Raw genomic sequence first — 20,909 nt, forward strand, 5'->3', positions numbered from 1 at the left:
GTTGAGAAAATAATTGTGAAAAATTGCAATTCAGAAGATAAAACTGAAATTAAATTGCCAAGAAAAACAAAAGGTTGGAAAAACATCTATGTAACAAAACCAGGGAAAACAGTGCCACTGTTACATGCATTTGAAAAAGGTGCAATGCTACAGAGTAGCACAGACCAAACATTACACCTGTACTTAAGAAGAAAAGCTAGATTTTAGCCCACAACTCTAGTGAGCACCAAATGCTGTATGCAAAATAGGTCATAATGATGTTGGGTTAGCAATATGACACTATCACACCTATCTTCCAAATACGAAGGTGGGTGGATGTAAATGAAACTCTGTCCATATTTTTGAAATAACTAATTAACAGACTAGACAGCAAGGTTGGAGTAAGCAGTCTAATTTGTTCCTGTTCCTCTTCCCCCATACAGCGAAAAAATGTAAAACCCAGACTGCCAGTTACCTAAACATATTTGTGTCAGGACAGATACTGATGCTATTTATGCAAGATCACACTGGTTCATTTTGGTCCTCTATAACTAAGTCTGTGCTGAAGGGCAGACAGTAGGATTTTGATACATAGTTGGCTTACCCCAGATGCAGGGTGCCAGCAACTGTACACATGTCACTCAGAAGTGTGTAATTTATCTGCAGAAAGGATTTCCATTCTACTACTGTTCGATTAATCTGTTACCACAGGTGTGCGCTGTCAACAATGACAACTATCAACTTGTATAACTTAAGGGTATATTTTTGGACCTGTTGAGTTTAAGGGTTCAGGTGTGCTACTGGGATACAAGAGTTAACCACTGGACCATGGCTTATGATGCTATTGCACAATTCCCTGAATGATACGGAATGCAGACAATAGGACTGCTAAAGATACAGTTCCACTTCCAGGATCAATCTGATAGGAGGTACAGTCCAATGTGTGTCACATTGTCCTGGTGAGCTACACGTGGCATAATTGGAACATGTAATGAGGTGATGTATAGTATGCTGAGGAACAGGGGAATTGGAGGAGTCTTCTGATGAAAACAACAAGGACACAGGGGAGGAAGAAGCTGTCCTTGTCTATGACACAGCTATCCGTCTAAGGCACTACAAACTAGCAGAAACTCATTGACAGCCAGTTCTAGTAGGTGGGTGCATCAGACCATTGTGGACTATAAAATAGTCATTGGCGAGAATGTCAATATCTGGCTTGCATTGTTGGGGTGAAGTTCAGCCTTGACCTGCGGTTTTCTTTGTGTTTCCTTTTGCTGTATGTAAATGAAAGCTTTATTTGCCTGTGTGTAATGTTTCCCCACTGAGCAATGAATATCTATGGGACTACAATGGGCGCTGGGGAGGGTTCAGATGGAACGTAACTAGGGCCAGATAAAATGTGTGGCAGGTTGTTAAATTGTGACCAGGGTGAGAGAACGGGGCTGAATGTATGAGGGAATGTCAGCCACGCCCTCTTTGTGCTGTTGTTAACATGGAATTGTGACTGCTGTACTATAATACAACTGGGTGAGAGGCAATTCTGAATCACTCATATTTGTCCAGGTGCACAGTCACCTTTCAAAGATATTGAGAGTACAAGGAATGCTGGTCTTTTGGTAGATTCCTGCTGAGTAGAGAGCAATTCTGGGAATGGCTCATGGTAAAGGTGGGGTCAGAATTGGATGTGACAGATACTATATGGGTGTGGTACTCAGTTAATGAGGAGAAGTTGGTCAGGTAATGTGAGAAAACTTACTGGAGAAATATATTGCTATATCTGTCCAAGATTGAACAAGCTAGGGCTGTCTTCTGTGGAAAGGAGAAGGACGAGAGTGGCCTAATTGTGATCTTTAAACTAATGAAAGATTTTGGCATACACAAATTCATATATAGAGGGCTTGGCCTCAAGGATGAGTTGGCATGCAACAGAAGGAGAGGAGATTGGTTGTGGAAAGTTAGGTTTAAAATTGGGGACAATGCTGTGGACAGTTTTTCATTCCCAGAGTCTACCTGTTTACCCTCACCACATTTTTTTATAGCAGCAGGAGAGTCATCAGCAGCACATAACATCATAGAATGAGATAGTAAGAACCGCTGATGCTGGAGTCTGAGATAACACAGTGTGGAGCTGGAGGAACTCAGCAGGCCAGGCAGCATCAGGAGAGCAGGACATCTGACGTTTCGGGTCGGGACCCTTCTTCAGAATGACTCTGGTAGAAAGAGAGGCCATTTACCTGCTATTTCTGTGCTGAGCCTCTGAAAGAGTGTTTTACTAACTGCCTGTTACTGAAAGGGACATAAAAGAAAAAACCTTCTGAAAAAATTGCATACAAGAATTAATCTGAGCAGCTTACACCGATCCATTTCTAGAACAGAGGATGACTAGCATTGCATTAATATTCATCACATAGTTAACAAAGACATATCGACTTTTGCTAAACTGTTTGTTTCTTATTGCTTGCACGGGATATTGGCCATCATGCTTGTTACTAATCCTTAATGTGTGACTTACTAGGAAATTTCAACTGTGTGTCCTCAGTAAATCATGGACAAGGCCAGTTAAGGATAGCAGATTTCCTTCTTCGAAGAATTTTATTGTACCAGATGAGCTTTTATGACAATCAATGACAATTTAATAGTTGCTATTCCTGAAGCAACATTTCAGTCTAAATTTTGCTAATTTGACTTAAATTCCACCAGCTGCTATGGTGGATTTGAACTTGTTTTACTCAATCATTAGCCTTGTTACAGTGATTACTATGAGATCAGCCAAGTGGACCTCATATAATATGAGTTCGCTGATTGGAGATGTTAACCTGGTTCAATCATAGAGTCCTGGCTGATAGATAAGAACAGGAGTGACAGCTATTCTGCTCACCCTGAGAGGTGGCTCTGAGGGAGCTGGATTAGGGTCAAGCACTCTCCTCGTGTAAACAATGTGCAACTTGGTCACAGGATACAGGCCCATATTGAGCTATTTTCCTTGTCATCTGGATTATTAGTCTAGTGAATTATTGATATCCTTCAAAGTCCTCCAAAAGTCTTATTCCCATCTTTAACTTTATCTCTCCACTGAGGCTGAAAATTTCCCACAGAGTCATCTCTGATTCCTTGCCACATGTTGGCACTGCCTGGTCAAGGGGAGGCATGCCAAGTGGGGAGGTACAGACAACAGTCTCACGGTTCATTGATGACTCCTTGTGAATTCTCCTCAGGGCTGTGAATGATTGATGGGAATTTCTCATGCTAAGCAATTGTCTGAATGAAACCAGGTGGAAGGCAATAGACGCCTGGGTGGAAGTCACAGAGGAGGTAAATAATTTGGAATTCTGAATGAGTTAACGTTTGCCACGGTCTGGTATACAACATTTTTGCAATGTGGGTGAGTACATGATGCATGTCAACTGTCAGATTCTTTACTTGCAGGCCACTTGCAGAAGGTGGAATGGAGCAGATATTTCACACTACACAGCTCTCAGCGTTTTTTTTTGCAATCATCAATGTGGATGGATAAGTGAGTCACAAATATCTACTTGACATTTTCACAGAATGTTCTTACCAATGTTTCTTTTGATTTGCATGGGAAGAGGGCACACAATGCTCATGAGCGCTCACAGGCAAGTTTGTGTGGATTGCCTTACCTATGTACTGAGAGGCTCACTAAAGTATGGCCATCTATACTGGTTTTGAATATTTTAAAGGGATGTAATGCTATGTCCTTTGATGCTCCCGTCCTCTTCACTTGTTAAGTGGGTCCCTCAGGGTCAATGCCTTGGTCCCATTTAAGATCTGGTATAATTCAGTCCAAATATTTTCCCTGCACACTTCATAAAAACTGGAGTAGGAATATAAGATTGCAGTTGACTATGCTTCTAGCAAAGTCAATATTTTGTTAATCACAAAAACCATATTGAAATGATCTTTTGAATCTTCCAGTGGGGAAACACCCAGTCAAACTTTTTTAAAAAAGACTAAAGCCACATTCCAGTGAATTGAGCTCAAAACCAAAGGTAGCTATACAGTCTGTATCAATATACCTTCCAGCTCTAACACCATTGAGATGGAGTCAGCCTTAGTGAAAAAAAATTCTGAAGCCAGTGATCTCAGGGGAATATATTAGAACCATATCCCTTGTTCTATTTGTATTTTATTCATAGTCTTCTGACTACTCAACCAGATGGAGACAAACCATTAGACATAACTTTTTGGATATTTAGACCCTGGCTGAGAGGGAGAGATTCCCACATATGCTTTAATCATGCTTCAGTTGGAATGCACAGTCCATAATCTTGCATGGATCCCTGGCAAACGGAGAAAGAAGGTCATGTTATATTCCAAGCTTCTATCTTTTAAGCACATGCTTTCTCCGTAAGGCAAGACAACCCGCAGAGAAATTGAAGGTTATAAAAACAATGGGTCCGTTCCCTCCTCTCTTGCTCTCTGTCTGAGATTTTCAACCTTGTATCCTGATTGTGACTAGTCCAGGTGCTGCAGCCAGAGTTAGAAGTCAAATTAGCAGCTGTGTCTCCAGAATACAGAAATCATTCTGCTGCATCTTTCAATTGCCTCGACACCAAGAGCATCGGGATCATCGAGTAAATGCTGCAGAGCTGACAAAGTCAGCATCAAGACAGGCAAGTCATCAACATCCATAAACAGTATGTCATTTCAAATCTTACCAGCCTTGAGCTTTAATCTATGTCTCCCTACCCTATGATCTATTTGTGTGTCTGCATTTCAAGTACATGTCCAGCAGTTAGAGCATAATTTATTATTTTATTTCAACTAGATTAATTGTATTAAAAGCTACTATCTTCCCTGTGTTAAAATTCACAAAAGCTTTCTGTTACGGCTCTAATCAGTAAAGAATTAAATTAACAGGGACCTCCATTTTAATAAAAAGACCTGTTGTGGTCAAATCTCAAGAGGGAAGCTAATTAACCGCTCACTTGAATGTAACAATTGGTATCTGAGATTGGCATGTAGGCTTCTGATTTTGGTGCCAGCTCATTTTGCGGAATATTGAAACCTATCACTGTCACACTAGATTGCTGACCTGAAATCATCACGCTGTAATTTAGCGCATGCTAGAATGTGGAGGTCTGCCTAATTTGGACTTATAAAACACAACTCCAAAATAAATCCATTCGCAAGATTTTCACTGAACATGTGAAATATTCCATAAAGCCTCCAGATTAAAATTCAGAACATTCAAAGAATGCTCGATAAAAACAAAGAACACTGGATGTTGGCAATCAAAAACAAAAACAGAAATTTCTGGAGAAGCTCAGCAGATCTGGCATTATCTGTCGACAGAATTTAGCATTTCGGGTCCAGTGACCTTTCTTCAGAGCCTTTCTGAATGTTTCTGTGGAACGGTCACTGGGCCCGAAGTGTTAACTCTGATTTCTGTCCACAGATGCTACCAGACCGTCTGAGCTTTTCCAGCAATTTTTGTTTTTGATTCAAAGATTATTTTTTAAATTTAATTTTAATATTGCACAGTGGGAATAAATGTGCCCTTGCAGTTGTTACATCTCAATAGGATATTGCACTATAAATGGAGCACTGCCATTTCCAGAGTCAGACCAAAAGTTACTCCAAATAATTTGACTATAACTATAGATAAGCAGATATAAACCATAGACGTATAGCACTTCTATACGGAGGTGGACAACTGGAAAATTATTTCAGTGTTCCTTGTTTCCCTGTTCCAATATTAAAATAATTCCTCTTCAACTGGCCAGAAGCTTTGCTGTTCAAATGTCTTTCTCAGGAAACTTCCACCTTTCTTAAATAAAAGTATAGAGTGGCAGATTCACTTGGAAAATTTCTCTGATTTATCAAGTCAAAAGTCACACAGTAGCTGCTGCAGGAAAGGTAATTGGCTTTCTTCAGGTTTAAACTGTGTTTTCGATTGCAGAGGACAGAAGGCTTCAGATCTGCGCACTTACTTTCTTCTTTCTCTGTCTCTTAAACTTGTTTCCAGCTCTATGCTGTTCAAGCATCCGAGAACCAGCCACTCAGTTCTCAAGGAAAACATCTCTGCCACTAGTCCACAAAGTATACAACTTCCTGTTGCCAACAATAATTTCATCAGTACTCATCCTTGCTCCATTCAGCACATCTGCAAACTCAACTTCAAATCTTGTTTGTTCCAAATGATTGTCTGACACAGACATCAGGTTAATTGTACTTTCAAAACTGCACCCACTCTCTCAAACACTTTATTAACATAGCACTTTTGTTTTATTTCAGTCCTCAGTTTTTAAAATCATAAAAATGAAAAGGCACTGTCCTCCCATTAGATGGAGAATTACTTCCTCTTCCATAAAGTTGCTCAAAGCAGCTGCCACATCCACTGGATAAGTGATGGATGAAATTTTCTACTGGTAGAATATTTTTAGGCCTTGGAGCCACTTAGGGCAGCATAGTGACTCAGTGGTTAGCACTGCTGCCCCACAATACCAGAGAACTGGGTTCAATTCCAGCCTTGTGTAACGTTCTTCATGGAGTTACATTCTCCTGGTGTCTGCACTTGTTTCTGTTGGGTGCTCTGGTTTCCACCCACCGCCTAAAGATGTGCAGGTTAGGTACATTGGCCATTGTAAACACGAGGTTACAGAGATAGGGGGAGAATCTGGCTTTGATGGGGTGCCTACTGAGACTTTATGCAGACCTTATGTCAATGGGCTGAATGGCCTCTTTCTGCACTGTAGGGCTTCCAGTTCTAGTCCTGAGAAAACATCCCTGCTGCATTCTTTGGGGAGATGGTTTTCTAAATGTCAACATCCATGAATGCTATTGAATAAAGGAAGGAAAGTTAGTTTCTGAAGTTCCAAGCCTAACCAACTGAGTTTTGCAGCTTGGCTAGGAGAGGTGGTTTCATCCCTGGCAGAAAGGCAAGCAGGAGCAAGAAGATCAAAATGAAGAAGTCTTCAGAAGCATGAATAAAATTCCAAAAATTCCAAAAAACTTACAAAGCCATAGAAAAGGGGGAGAAAAGACTCCTTAGGCAGTATGTTGAAAACCCATTTCCACTGACAGCAGATACAAGAGGATGCCAACACCTGCAAGATCCTCTACAAATACCTCGCCATCTTGATTTGGAAATATCTCACTGTTCCTTCAGTGTCATTGGATCAAAATCCTGGAATTCCCTACCTATTGGCCTTGTTGGTCTACCTGTACCTAATGGATTTCAATGATTCAAGAAGGCAAATTGGCACCATCACTTCAGGGGCAACAAGGGTTGTTAGCTGGTGACATCCACATAAATAATAAGATAATCCCTGCAGAAGATTAACTTAAATTGCGAATAAACCCTTAAACTCCATAAAGCTGCCAGGTACAGCACACTCTCCATGATACTGGGAAAATCCCAGAGCATGTCCCAACATTCCCTCATTTAATGTTAATTAATCATTGACGAATTGCTGCTGCCAGACTGGTTACCTTTAGCGATTTTTCACCTCTATCTGGCAAGTGTGCTGGAAGGGTGCTAATCTGTCAGGGTGCTGCCCCTTTGCACTTATAACTAATCATGCTCCTGATTCCATCTTTAAAATTGTCACCAAGGGATAAAAAATGCTCCGCATAACATGTACTGTGACACTCAAATACCTGACAGGGCTCTGGTGCAAAAGTAATGTTTAAATGTATCATCACAATATTTCATCTAACTCTTTAGCTGACAAAACTCATATAAAAAAAAGTATGTGGCATATTATGTGAACATTATAATTCCAACAGTGTGAACAAACGTTAATTTATTTTTTCATCAATCAAGCCTAATGACCCTTCTCAGCAATAACGATAGTTAATCTGTAACTGAGTGAAGTGGAATTTTTGACTATTTGCTAAAGTCATGCTTTAATGTACAATCATTTGGAGGAACAGTTTAAAAGCTTAAAGCATGCATAATTCATAAAAATAACCAAAATAAAAATTATCTTTAAAAACCTTTATACTATAAATCTTTGGAAACGTGATTTTTTTTAAAATGAAAAACTTAAGAGCTATTTGTTGATATGTTCTATCAGATGATTTTTTTGATGGACTGTGGTACCAAATGCCCTAGAAGAGAAAAAGGCAGTGTTATCATCAAAGGTATTTGTCTATAGTCAGGAACAATGAATTTGAAATCAACAGTCACCAGTAAAATATCTTTGCTTGATTTTTGCAATGTTTTGTAGTTACTGCTGCTGAATAGTAATCTTCAGTCGAATAAAATGTTCTGGGTATGACTTCTAAAGACATTTGATAAATCTGGTTGTGTGAACTTGTTAGAAGCTGTTGAAGAAGTACTTGTGCTGCTCCAACCATAATTACTACTTGAGGAGGCAATGGCCTAGTGACTTTATCACTGGACGTTTAAACCAGAGACCCAGGTAATGTTCCAGGGATCCATAAGACCATAAGACCATAAGATATGGAAGTGGAAGTAAGGCCATTCTGCCCATCGAGTCCACTCTGCCATTTAATCATGGCTGATGGGCATTTCAACTCCACTTCCCTGCTCTCTCCCCGTAGCCCTTGATTCCTTGAGAGATCAAAAATTTATCAATCTCTACCTTGAAGACATTTAATGTCCCGGCTTCCACTGCCCTCCGTGGCAGTGAATTCCACAAGCCCACCACTCTCTGGCTGAAGAAATGTCCTATCATTTCCGTTTCAAATTTACCCCCTCTAATTCTAAGCCTGTGCCCACGGGTCTTAGTCTCCCCGCCTAACGGAAACAACTTCCCAACATCCTTCCTTTCTAAGCCATACATTATCTTGTAAGGTTCTATTAGATCTCCCCTCAACCTTCTAAACTCTAATGAATACAATCCCAGGATCCTTCGCCAGGTTTCACAATCCTGTCATGTCAGATGATGGAATTTGAATTCAAAAAAATATTGGGAATTAAGAATCTAGTGATGACAATGAAACCATTGTTGATTATCAGGAAAAACCTATCTGGTTCATGAATGTCCTTTAAGGAAAGAAATTATCATCAGGTCTGGCCTACCTGTGACTCTAGACCTACAGCAATGTGGTTGACTCTAAACTGCCCTCTGGGCAATTAAAGATGGGCAATAAATGCTACCTGGTCAACAACATCCTCATCAAATGAATGAACCTTTTAAAAAAAAGTTGACACAGAAAGGTGAAAGAATGAGTAAAATAGCTGCCTTTCACATTTAAGTTCTCCTTCAGTTCAATGATAAAGTATTCAGGTAGCATTTTGTACCTACCGTGAAATCAAAAATTGTTAGTAATTGATTATCACCCATTTTTGAATGTCAGAATGTTGACCAGTTGATATGTCTATTTGTGCTGCTTCCTCATGATTTCTGTACGAAGCTCAGTGTGGTCAAGTTGCACAGAGGAACATGACTAGCAATGTGTTTTGTCAGTAACTTTTGCAGCTAGTTTTCAGTTCTTAAAGCTAGTATACCTCTCTCGAAGGAAAGCTCCAATTAATTAATTAAGGAAAGCTGCTGCTGTCTTCCAGTGTCATAATCGGTGAATTAACAAATGAAACATCAGGACGATGAGACAGGACTTGGCAGTTCCTGGGTGTGACCAGTGTCAAGGTTGACAAGATCAAGGAACCTTTCATTCCTGATGCTAACTGAGTTGAAAAGTGGAAGGACATGCACCCAGGTGGAGGGTGGATTTTCCTCCACGCTTGCTTTCTTTTAAGCTGATGAGATATTCAAGTGCAGGTTAAGTTCCAAATTTTAGTGATAAACAGGCAGGAAGTTTCTTTTTCTGACTCCAATTTACAGATGTCAAATTTAAAAGATATTCGCTCAGCACTTCATTCTTTGGAAACCAGGTCCATCAGTGGATCTCCATAACCTCCTCTTTTTGATGCAAAACACTTCTCATTCAGTCCATGTGATGCTGAAGCTGAGTGTATGATGGAGACAGGGCACTTGTTATCAGATGGGCTGTACATCTCACTGTGTGGAGGAAAGTGTGCAGCCTTCACCTGCAAGGTATGCCACTACTTACTGTTCTCAGAGCTAAAAACATTTCTTTCTCCTTCGGCTCCTAACATAGGTCATTTCCACTCAGAGTTATGAGCCCAGCTGCAGGTGAGAACTTGGTCACTGTGGGTGCCTTCCTAAGAAAAGGCAAGGTAGATGGAAAACGATAAGAGCCAGGAGCAATAGCAGGCCACCATCGAGAACCAGCATCACCCAGCTCATGGAGAGGTCACGACGGCAGAATCCTTCCAAATGCGCAGAGTCCACATGAGGACAAGAGTTTTTGAGGATAAGTGTTGTGCATCTTTAAAGCATTTGCCATATGTGCCGGAAGGGTGATGGAATTACTGGCTTTTAGACTGTGAGCTGAGGGCTGCTGGAGGGAAAGTGAAAGTGACAGCCACTATGTGACTGAATTGTTCCAGGGAATGAATGCTTACTTGTATGGGGTCTCACACTCCAACACCCACAATGCATGAGTACAGTGGCTAATGCCATACGTGCCAGATCACACCAGTTCATTTCATTTCCAAATGCAGAGATCAGTGCTGCAGCTGAGCAGTAGGATTCAGCAACACAACTGCCTTCAGCCAGGTACAGGGATCCACTCACTGCACACATATGACACTGAGGATCTTCAGATGACCTGTGATCTCTGTGTTATTACTTCCTGGGGGTGTGTGCCCAATATCCCTGCAGCTGCCATGACTCCTACATTTTGGAACATTCTTGCATATTTGGTGCATTTGATGGTTCAGGAAAATTATAAAGCTGGGGCAACAAAGGCTGCCTGGTTTGACCATGGCTTTTCACACATTGCACAATGCCCTGACTGACACTGAGTGCAGATACAATACCAGGCTTTATCCAGGCCTTTGTGGAGCAAAGTATTGGGCTGTTGAAGATGTGGCTCTACTTCTTGCAGGGGTGTCGGGAGGGTGCCTCCATTATAGTCAGGACGAAGTACACCCCATCATCTTGGTGTGCTGTACTCTGCACAAGTGGAACAGACAATGAGGTACTGTGCTACCATACTGAGGAACTGTGGGAATGTGAACAACCTTCCAAACAGGAGGACCAGGGTTTTGGGAAGGTGAGAAACCATTATGGAATGTAAAACAATCAGTGATCATCATGTCAGTATTTTGTTTACATCGTATCGTCAACCTGACTCTTTTGTTTTAGTTATGTTACTTTTATTGGCTTTAAGTAAAAGCTCTTGTTTAAAATTGTTCGTTTGTTTGTTTGAATGTGATGTTCCCTTGCTAGGCAATGGCAAGACTCGTGTCCATTTGGGCATTGAAGATAGAATAGACATGACGTAGAGATTGTTTAGACATCATGCGGTAAACTGTGTGACTTGATGGTGAAACAGTGATGGAGGTGAGAAAATGGGGTTGCATGTGTAAGGGAATATCAGCCATGCCCTCTGTGCTTTATGGATGCTGTGTCATTACATTGCCCAGGCAACGCTAGGTTACCAACGTTTGTATGGGTGCACAGCTGGCTTTTGAATATGTCATGGTGCATGGAACGCCAGTGCTTCAGCAGATACATAGTGAGTGGCACTTTGTTCCGATATTGGTATGTATTTAGATTCAGCTAGAATCTTGTGGGAGGGGAGCCATAGTGGCGAGATGGATGGTTAACATAGAACATAGAACATAGAACATAGAACATTACAGCACAGTACAGGCCCTTCGGCCCTCGATGTTGTGCCAACCTGTGAAACCAATCTGAAGCCCATCTAACCTACACTATTCCATGTACGTCCATATGCTTGTTCAATGACGACTTAAATGTACTTTAAGTTGGCGAATCTACTACCGTTGCAGGCAAAGCGTTCCATTCCCTTACCTCTCTCTGAGTAAAGAAACTACCTCTGACATCTGTCCTATATCTTTCACCCCTCAATTTAAAGCTATGCCCCCTCGTGCTCGCTGTCACCATCCTAGGAAAAAGGCTTTCTCTATCCACCCTATTTAACCCACTGATTATCTTATATGTCTCAATTAAGTCACCTCTCAACCTTCTTCTCTCTAACGAAAACAGCCTCAAGTCCCTCAGCCTTTCCTCGTAAGACCTTCGCTCCATACCAGGCAACATCCTAGTAAATCTCCTCTGCACCCTTTCCAAAGCTTCCACATCCTTCTTATAATGCAGTGACCAGAACTGTACGCAATACTCCAAGTGCGGCCACACCAGAGTTTTGTACAGCTGCAGCATAACCTCTTGGTTCCGGAACTCGATCCCTCTATTAATAAAGGCTAAAACACTGTATGCCTTCTTAACAACCCTGTCATCCTGGGTGGCAACTTTCAAGGATCTGTGTACATGGACACCAAGATCTTTCTGCTCATCTACACTATCAAGAATCTTACCATTAGCCCAGTACTTTGCATTCCGGTTACTGCTACCAAAGTGCATCACCTCACACTTGTCTGCATTAAACTCCATTTGCCACCTCTCAGCACAGCTCTGCAGCTTATCTATGTCTCTCTGTAACCTACAGCATCCTTTGTCACTATCCACAACTCCATCGACCTTAGTGTCATCTGCAAATTTACTAACCCATCCTTCCACGTCCTCATCCAGGTCGTTTATAAAAATGACGAACAGCAGTGGACCCAACACTGACCCTTGCGGTAATCCACTAGTAACGGGTGTTTGGCAAGTTTGCTAAGACCTGGCAAGAAATCTTAGGAGGTGAAGCATTTATCCAAAAATGTGAAAGTGGAAATAACGAGAACACAAGCCACCTACCATCTAAACTCCTGATTTGGATGCCACTAACTATCTCTGAAAAATGTGAAGAAATTCTGACCATTTGTAGAACTATCCTGAAACTTACAGAATTTTTAAAATTACTGACAGTGCAGATTTACAATAAACAGATTCCTTACTATATTGCTACAAATATTGATCCAAACCAAAACATCCTCCTGGAGCCCCCTGTGGTTTTAGGTCATAAATTACTCACTAAACGGTTTATTGCACTCTTTTTAAATCTTTTCTTCATTGATTTAAACCACATTAAATATTTTTATCATTTCATTCTGTCACGTCAGAATTTAGAAGTGCATGGTCAATTTAGAAAGTGATTTATCTCTTTACAGCAAAATATTCAAGGACAAAACCATTTTAATCTAGTTTATAGTAATTTAATTATAAAAGATAGAAATTGGTGGATATAAATAATACAGTTAAATATGAATGAGAATCAAGAAAGATAATTTTAAATTCTAAAGGTCCATAGAGTCATACAAAATGGAAACCGGCTAGTCAATCTAGCTCGTCCGTACTGTCCAAACATCCCAATCTGGCCTCGTCCCATTTGCCAGCATTTGACCCATATCCCTCGAGAGCCTTGCTCTTCATATATCCATCTAGATACCTTTATGTGTTGTAACTGTGGCCACTTCCACTGATAGGTCATTCCATACACGTACCACACTCTGCATGAAAATGTTACTCTGCAGGTCCTTTATAAATCTTTCCCTTTGGCCTTAAACCTATGCCTTCCTGTTTTAAACTCCCCTCCATGTCTCAGGACAAAACAATAGGAACAATAACAGCATAAAATGAAAGTTATGTAAAAGTGGCCTCATATAACAATACAAAAAGTTATTGAAAACTGTGTAAATAAACTTTCAGTTGTTGAATTATTGAGTTGAATCTTGCCACAGGGCAAACATGGAGATGGGGTTGTGGAATGAGATAAATTCAGGAAGTTGCATGTTGGATCAAATCACTGGTGCGCCCTGCTGAGTTTCCCAGGTATAGGTCACCACAGAACCAGTTTGACAGAGCCTTGTGGCTAATTCAGAGCCAGTTAAGAGCCCCATTGAAAATTATTTTCAGAAATGCAGGAATTTTCCCAACATCAGAATGGTTCCTATTGAGTCCAGAGGCCTTTGGCAATTGGTAGGCAGCCTCTGGGGATAAACCACCTTAGTATCAGAGTCTCCTCTCACTAATGAATGAACGAAGGACAAGTACGTAAAGTCACGGACACAGACATGGCCAAAACTATCCCTGTGAAAGGACTCCAGAGTGAGAGTGTCTCAATTTCAAAGTGCCCTTGGATTTGCCTTTCTTCCTTAGAAGTTCCCACTTTTCCCATAGAGTTGTTAGCCAGGTAGTGCTGTGGGCCATCCCATGAATGTCCATCCTCAGCTACTTACCTGTCTTCCTTGGTTGGATGTTACACATGCAGGGAGCTAAATGGAGATGGCTTCACAAAAAATAGATGAGTGGAAGTACCTAGACGACATATGCATGATAGGAACTCTCATGTGATTCTGATATTAGGTTGCCAATGCATGTGAGAAAATATAGCCTATTTATCCCTTTTCACCCATTCAATCCTAATTTTAGTGTGGGCTATGATTGATGGACTTGACAGTGGCATTCACATCCAAAAGAATGATTTAAAAAAGAACTATCCTCCTCCATTCCTTAATAATTAATCTATTGTTGAACAATGATGAAAATCTGTTCAACATATTAAGAGACATTTTTTGCCTTTGCCACTTTGAAACAAATTAGTAGAAAGTGAGAACATAAAAATATTCTTATGATGAAATCTGAAAAAAAAACAAACAGGGAAGAAGGAACATTGGAAAACCAGGATTGACCAAAGTCAATCACTAAAAATTATGTCATCCAAAAGCCTTCAGCCCACTTCTTAGCTTGCTGTCCTGTCCTTTACTCCCATCACTCCTGTGCTCACTGATCCTGATTAGCTCCTGATCAAGAAAAATTCTTGATTTTCAAATGTTCAGCGGAATTATAAAATCCCTACAGTGCAGAAAGAGGCCATTTGTCCCATCAAGTCTGCACTGACCATTTGAACAGCATCACTCCCAGACCGAGACCACTAACTGATCCCCGTAAGGCCCACACACCCCTGGATACTATGGACAATTCAGCATGTGAATTATATGATGACTTATTGTGACATGCAAATGAATACAAATTGGGCACAGAATTTTGAGGAGTGTCCATGCCGTCTATAATGGTATTTGAGTCTTCTAGAGAGAGTTAAAAACTGTTTGACATTTATTCAACTTGAAAATAGGGTGTTCATCAAATTTTGCGGTCACTGTAAAAATAGAACGTGTGCAGCACTACAAAACTCATTCACCTTCTACAGTCAGGAGTTGCATTAAGAAGATCAACTTTGGAATCAAAGCAGTAATTCTGATGGAAATTGTTCCAAGCTACACTACTGTAAGACTCACATTACTTGCATGTTTGGCTGCCATATGGTCAGGTGAACTTTTGTATTTTGTAAAGAAACCTTGGTGAAATCATACAGGGCCTCAGTAAGACCATGCCCTGGACTACTGTGGGTAGATTTGGTATCCTTATCTAATAAAAGATATAGTTTCTTTGTAAAGTGTCCACAAAGGTTAAAAAGATTGATTTCTGGGATAACCGAGTTGACCTCTGAGGAAGGATAAGGTGCAATGTGTCTAGATTCTCTTTGTTGACACGTGGTATAGTCCATCTTCACTGCGGAGGATTATTAGCACGAAGACTCCAGGGAATCAGAGAGAAGGATTACCACTACCTCCACCAGAGAATTAATGATGAATATTAAACATTACATTGCAAGACTCCACCAAATTCAGAAGACACTTCTATAGAAATTCTAATGTAGGTGCTGATGAATTGAAACAATGTGTGATTTAATGACAAGAAACCAACATTTGACAAAGTTCTTGTTTCAAACAGAGGAGAGATTGCCCGCTAGATCATTAAGACTTGCAAGAAGATGGGCATAAAAACGACTGCAATTCACAGTGATGTGGACACCAATGCTGTAAGTGACTAGTTATCAATCTGTAACCTAAGCCCTACATTTTGGATATATAACTGAGTTGTGATGTTTTTGAATTTGCAGTAATTGACTTTTAAGCAGTAGAAACAATTCCAAAAATATACTGTTTCTTTGGAAAAAGCTTAGCAAAGTTAGAAACTGTAACTTGTCACTTAGCTACATACCAGAAAGCCCTTTTATGGGAGTCAATAGAGTTTAAAAAAATATAAGTTCTGATGCTTTCCTCATGTGTTTGGTGGAAGATACATAGGATTGTGAAGAAGGTATTTGGAATGTTTGCCTTTATTGGCAAGTACATTGAAAATAGGAGTTGGGAAGTCATATTGCGGCTGTATGGGACATTGGTTCGGCACTGTCGGAATATTGTTTGCAATTCTGGTCTCCCTGCTGTTGGAAAGATGTCAGGAAACTTGAAAGGGTTCAGAAAAGATTTACATGGATGTTGCCAGGATTGGAGGGTTTGAGTCAGATGGACGGGCTGGGGGTTATTTTCAATGAAGTGTTGGAGGCTGGGGGTGAACTTATTGAGGTTTATAAAGTCATGAGGGGCATGGATAGTGTAAATAGACTTCTTCCAGGGTAGTGGGAGTCCCAAACTAGAGTACATAGGTTTAAGGGGAGAGGGGAAAGATTTGGAAGGGATCTAAGAGGCAACTTTTTCATGCAGCTGGTGGTGCATGTATGGAACAAACTACCAGGGGAGGTGGTGGAGGCTGGTACAATTACAACATTTAAACGACATCTGGGTGGGAGCATGAACGAGAAGAGTTTAGAGGGATATGGGCCAAATGTTGGCAAATGGGTCTAGATTAATTTAGGATATCTGGTTGGCATGGACAAGTTGGGCCAAAGGGTCTGTTTCCATGCTGTAGATCTCTACAAATCTATGATAAATGTCTATATTTATCCCATTTTCCTTCGGTTGAGTGTCACAGGGCTTCAATTTTCTGTGAAATCTTCCCATCTTTAAGACACATGATGGCAACCAATAATGAATACTCCATTGCCTTCTCCTTTTAACTCTGAGGAAAGATTTTTTTTTCCCTTTTGGTTTGCTCCTAAAATGTTTGGTAATAGCAGAGTAGAGAGGAACATTATCAATCAAGCTTCTGCCTTTTCACCGTTACACAACATGTTGTCACGGCAACATGTTGAATCAGTGCACCATTGCTTTATAGCAATATTTCATTACTGCATTTTCCTCATTAATCACTCAACCTATGCTCTCATAAGCTGTGATAGTTTAGAACTGCTTAATTAGATTATTGCCTTTTATTCCACTCTCAGCCCCATGTTATCCTATGCAACACACACCTGTTAATGTGGATCATTTCTTCTGTTCAAAATTCATTTGGAATTATGGCGAGGTGTGAGAGTAAGCCCCTTTATGTGACCATGCTTGTTATGCTAATAAATCACCACTGTTTAATTTTTTCTTTTAACTTGTAAAAATTGTACCAATCATGAAAAAAAACAGAAAATAAAGGATGCTCACCACAAAAAAAAAGCCATGACATAGCCATAGCAATCCTCAGTCATTAAAATGAGACATCAAACCAAGTAGAAAGTCAGGCTAAAGGGCAGGAACCACACTAGAATTATTCATAAACATTCCCAAAGTGGAAAACAAAACAGAATTCTTCCAATTTATATTGCACAATAATCCCTGATATATCAATAATATTCATGTCACTATAGGCTAAATTTTCATCATACAAGTGGGAGACTGGAGCCAGATCTGTTTCTGGATCAGATACGAACACATATTTAGGGGAAACCTAAAACAAATTTGTTGGCATGAATCAAGGTGGAGACAATTAATGCTGGTGAGCTCGGCAATGGAGAAAGAGTCATTTGGACATCTGAGGCAGCCATCATTGAGGCTATTGATTTTCCAAAAATAGACAGGGGAGGGGTTATGCCAAAGCTGCGTCACAGGGAAGTGAAGATTCACGGAGAGCCGGAGGCCCGGCACCAATGAGGGAGGCCAAGGAATAGCAGGAAAAGGCACTTCATCATGATGAAGGGGTACCTCTCTGTACAATGTCATCTGCCTCTGCATCTAATTACTCCTTATTTCTTACCTTCTGTTTCTCTGTCAATGAGATGTATCCAAATGAGGTCACACTATTCTCAAGGTCAACACATCCTTGGGGGCCATGTAACAGAGAACACAACAAAATACCACATTAACCCAAACTAGTGATGGGTGATGCCAAAGCCCAGGATATTCCATTGTGTGTGTGTGTGTTAATTTCCCAGAATGGTAGCTTGGGGAATTTAAATTCAGTAAATAAAAACTAGTATTGAATGCCAGTCTCCATAATGGTGACCATGAAATTATCATCAATTGACATAAATAGCTGAGTGATTGACTAATGCTCTTTTTGAAAGGAAATCTGCAAACGATGCCTCTCCAGCCAACATGTGGATCCATACCTAAGCAATCTAGTTGGGTATTAACAGGCCCCTGAAAGTCTTAGTTCGAGGGCAATCAGGGACGGGCAACATTTGCTGACCTTGCTAATGATGCCCACATCCATGCCATGAAAGAATAAAACAAAATTGTAAGTGCCATTATTTTTCAAATTCATGGGCATGGAGACAGATTACATTTATTGAAAAAAAAACCACAGGGCATTTAAATAACTTAAGAGTATCAAAGACTTTATCCACCACTTCTACTGTAAAAATGAGGAGCTCATGCGCTGTGGAATAAAACCCTCACTCCAGTTAAAACCAGGACTGTTTAAACTTTGAGTACAAATGACTCTGTTGTGATCAACTGCTCCCCATGTGTGACTCATCGCTATCCTTCTTCCCTTACCAGAGAAAATGGGTTCTGTCAGAAATGGAAATGGAAATGGAAGCGGAAAATTCAGATACGGGTACACAGTGCCATTTTGGGTATCTTTCAGAGTGTCCATGATTCCATGGAAGTCTCGGCTCAGGAATTATGGACCATGTGATAACTTGACTTCATATTTCCCCTGCATTCTTTTGGAGGGATCTCCGATTCATCACACTTCTATTGTGGTTCAGCGGGCACCAGGGGTTCTCAAACTTGAACCAATAGTATCTCCACTTATCTCAACTCTATTTTCTCTCCCCTGGTCCAGAAACTCCCCATCTACATCTGTGACATCACACATGCCCTCAACCTCCTCCAAAGCTTCCAATTCCCTGGCCCTCAACATCTCATCTTCACTATGAACATCCAGTCATACATACTTGCATTCCCCACGCAGATGACCTAAAAATCTTCCACTTCTCCCTCTCCCGCAGGCCTAACCAATCCCCCTCCACTGACACCCTTATCCGCTTAATCAAACTCATCCCTACCCTAAACAACTTCTCCTTCAACTCTTCCCACTTCCTACAGGCAAAAGGAGTGGCCATGGTTACATGCATGGGCTCAAGCTGTGCCTGCCTCTTCGTAGGTTACATGGAACAACCCCTCTTCGGTAGCTACACTGACCCAATCTCCCACCTCTTCCTCCGTTACATCGATGGCTGCATCAATGCCACCTTGTGCTCCCATGAGGAGCTCGAACAGTTCATCCACATTATTAAAACCTTCCACCCCAACCTTAAGTTCACCTGGATTATTTCTGATAGCTCTCTCTCCTTCCTGGACCTCTCTGCCTCCATCTCTGGTAACCACCTGAAAACTGATATCTATTTGAAGCCCACCAACTCCCACAGTTACCTAGACTATACATCCTCTCACCCACCTTCCTGCAAAAATGCCACCCACTATTCCCAATCCTTTGCCTCCGCTACATATGTTCCCAAAATGGGGTGTTCCATTCCTGGACATCTCAGACACCCTCATTTTTCAAGGACTGCAATTTACCCTTCCATAGATGCTCGACTGCATCTCTTGCATTTTCCACAACTCAGGCGTCACACCTGCTCCCTGCAATAACAACAACAAACACAGAATTCCCCTTGTCCTCACGTACCACCCCGTCAACTTCCAGTTTCAACACATCATTCTCCACTACTTCTGCCACCTGCAAGCTGACTCCACTACCAAGGACATTTTTCACTCCCCACCCTTATCTGCCTTCAGGAGGGATCACTCTTTCCGTGGCTTCCTCATTTGCTCCACACTCCCCGTTAGCCCCAGCACCTTTCCCTGCAACCGCAGGAAATGCTACACCTGCCCCTACACCTCCCCCCTCATCTTCATCCCAGGCCCCAAGAAAACCTACTACATTAAACAGATGTTCAATTGCACATCTGCTAATGTGGTATATTGTATCTGCTGTTCCCGATGTGGCCTCCTCTACATCAGGGAAGCCAAGCAGAGGCTTACAGTCCGCTTTGTGGAACACCTACACTTGGTTGATGGTAAACAACTACACCTCCCAGTCGCAAACCACTTTAACTCCTTTTCCCACTCCCTGGACGACACACCCATTCTGGGCGTCCTCCAGTGCCACAATGACGCCACCTGAAAGCTGGAGGAGCTGCAGCCCAATGGTCTCAATTTGGACCTTACATGCTTCAAAATCTCCCCACCTCTGACCTCATCCCAAGACCAGCCCATCTCATCCCCTCTCCTTGACCTGACTGTCTTTTCTGCTACCTTTCCGATCCTCCAACCTCACTGACTAACCCCCACCCCCGCTTCCTACCTACTAGCCTCATCCCCACCTCCTTGACCTGCCTGTCTTTCTTCCCATCTACTGATCCCTCTATTATTCCGGCATATTACAATATATTATCTACATATTTAAAGGAGAGAGATGGACCAATGAAGAGTGCAGAGTGCTGGCAGATGAATGGTCATCAACGAAGGATGCAGAATATGCAAGTTAAGAGAATGGAATACTGGAGGGAGAGGAGATACTTTTCAAGAGACTTAGGAAATGAAATGATTCCAAATAAAGTAATTAATCTTACTTCCATGCTTTATCTCAATAGCAGCTATTTGCAACATAAATTATTGACAATGTGGTAAATCACCTCACCTTATATGTAAATTAGATTTAATTAAAATGCAACCGTAACTTGCTTTACTTCTTATCATAACAGGAATCAACCCTGGAGGTTTAACAAAGATATATAGAGTACAACAACCTGTTTCAAATTACTAT

This window comes from Stegostoma tigrinum, chromosome 3 (genome assembly GCF_030684315.1).
Source record: "Stegostoma tigrinum isolate sSteTig4 chromosome 3, sSteTig4.hap1, whole genome shotgun sequence".
Classification (NCBI taxonomy): Eukaryota; Metazoa; Chordata; class Chondrichthyes; order Orectolobiformes; family Stegostomatidae; genus Stegostoma; species Stegostoma tigrinum.